Source organism: Phoca vitulina, unplaced genomic scaffold (assembly GCF_004348235.1).
Source record: "Phoca vitulina isolate PV1807 unplaced genomic scaffold, GSC_HSeal_1.0 scaffold51, whole genome shotgun sequence".
Classification (NCBI taxonomy): domain Eukaryota; kingdom Metazoa; phylum Chordata; class Mammalia; order Carnivora; family Phocidae; genus Phoca; species Phoca vitulina.
Window position 1 is genome coordinate 1,942,803 of NW_022589754.1, and position 2,519 is coordinate 1,945,321.

The 2,519-nt window shown below is 42.9% G+C and overlaps 1 pseudogene; it reads left to right on the top strand.

The window, feature by feature from the left end:
- Positions 1 to 87, top strand: part of LOC116621804 — a 739-nt pseudogene extending 652 nt beyond the window's left edge.
- Positions 88 to 2,519: the final 2,432 nt, after the last annotated feature.

The window sequence follows — 2,519 nt, forward strand, 5'->3', positions numbered from 1 at the left end:
AAGAAGAAGAAGAAGAAGAAGAAGAAGAAGAAGAAGAAAGAAGAAGAGATCCATAGCCCTGCCCTACTCCCAGAGGCCCAGAATTGAGCTACCATGGGTGGGAGCAATTCTTTTGTCATCAGGAAGTTTTGAGGAGCAGGCATCAATTGGCAGAGTGGAGAAAATGGGGGCAAGGTGGGTAGGGCAGCAGCTGGCTCTGCCATGCATCTCAGGCCGGGGTCCACATCATCACCCCCTCTTCCCTCTTGGCACAGGGTAGGGGGGAAGGGGTGAGGCCAATGATCTCCAACAGTGCTTTATCCATATGCTCGAGAGGGTTCTGGAGAAAATCCGTCCCTGTGTGCTTTATCTGAGTCTCTGCCCCCAGATCTCCAGCTTTTGAAAGTGGCCTGGAAAGGGAAATTATTTTCCTTTCAAAGAAGGATATGTAATAATAATTTTACCCATGCCAGAATGTAGAGATTTAAGCATGAAACCAGACTAATGGGCCCAACCCATGAACCACTACATTCTGTGGGAGGTAGTCTCTCAGGGGTAAGGCAGGGTTTTTCCACATCTTGTCTCATAACCCACTGTTGGGATATAGGGTGCTGAGTACTGTCTCAAGCAATGGGTTGTGACAGTAGCCACAGGATTGTTGGGGGAACAGCTGAAGACCTACTGCTCCGAAGCTGACTTCCACCCCATTCTGGGCTGATAGAATTTTATTTATTTGCTCCCATGGATAACCACACCTCGGCCCCTGCTTTCTCCAGGATGCCGACGGCACTAATGTGTGCAAATGACGTATCTTGTGCATTTGTTTTCGTAATATAAATATTCTGGTTTTGTAAAAAAAAAAAAGAAAGAAAGTGAAGGGGTGGAGAATGATTTATCACACTAATGGACTTCAAAAGAAAGCTGGGGTAGCAATTCTCATATCAGACAAATTAGATTTTAAACCAAAGACTGTAGTAAGAGATGAGGAAGGACACTATATCCTACTTAAAGGGTCTATCCAACAAGAAGATATAACAGTTGTAAATATTTATGCACCCAACATGGGAGCATCCAATTATATAAACCAATTAATAAGCAAAGTAAAGAAACACATTGATAATAATACATTAATAGTAGGGGACTTCAACACCCTCCTCACAGCAATGGACAGATCATCTAAGAAGATCAACAAAGAAACAAGGGCTTTGAATGACACACTGAACCAGATGGACTTAACAGATATATACACAGAATGTTGCATCCTAAAACAACAGAATACTCATTATTTTCCAGAATAGACCACATACTGGGTCACAAATCAGGTCTCAACTGGTACCAAAAGATTAAGATTATTCCTTGCATATTTTCAGAACATAATTCTTTGAAACTGGAACTCATTCACAAGAGGAAATTTGGAAGGAACTCAAACACTTGAAGGTTAAAGAGCATCCTGCTAAAAAATGAATGGGTCAACCGGGAAATTAAAGAAATGAGTGTTCCCATTGCCCTACATTCTCTTCAAAAATTGTTACTGTTTGTTATTTGCTCAGTTTGGGTATTAGTAATATTCGGCGATACTGAGAATAGTCTGGGGTGGCCCCTTCCCCTCCTCCTAGATATGAAGTTGAATCACAGCCACAGCTACTGTGGAAGGTGTCTTCTGGCCCCATCTTCCCAGAAGGGCTGGACACAACTCCAGGAAGATTTGTGGACCACAACATTTGAGCTAAGAGGTGGGTGGGCATAGCCAATAGTGTGTAGAGCAAAGTCAGTTGCTTAGTTGATCAAGGAACTTTGGGTTTGAGTCAACTTGAATTAAGACAACAAAATTATTTACCAGTTTTAGAGATGCTTTTCTCATTACACCTGGGCAGATAATCTACCTTGTATCCCTACTCATCACTGAATACAGCCTATAGCTTCTTTGACTAGGGATCCTTACCATAGCACATAAGAAGCTGTATAACTACTTAATATCCCTACATACAGTGGCACTAAAATGGAGAGCACAGCCTGTGGCTTCCCTCACCTGCAGAACAAAACCAGTGGTCTTACCTGACCAGGGAAGTTGGTGTACACTCTGGCCTGATTAAGATCCCTAAACAATGAGCTATACAGGCCCTGGGTCCCACCCTGCTGCCCTACCAGGCCAAGGAAGTTAATTCATAGCCCCACTTACTATATTAATATAGTAGTCAGTTCTAACCATCTAATAGGACTGACCAGAAAATCCAGGCAACCATGAAGCCCATACTAGAGCCTTACTTAAGTACAGAACCAAGCCAGCAGTCCTATCTAACTCTTTTCAGCCAGCAGCATACTCTGCCATCTCTGTCCTCAGAGCTCAAGCAGTTGCCTCACCAAAAATAGGCCATAATTGCAAGCCACAACTGTCCCAGGACATTCTCAGCAGATACAATCAAAATCCCAAACTGAGCTACCTGGTGAAGAACTGTCTCTGCCAAAGTAAAATAGTAAAGTTGGAAGATGAACCTGATTACTCAAATGAGCAGACACCAATGTAAGGAATCAAGGATCAT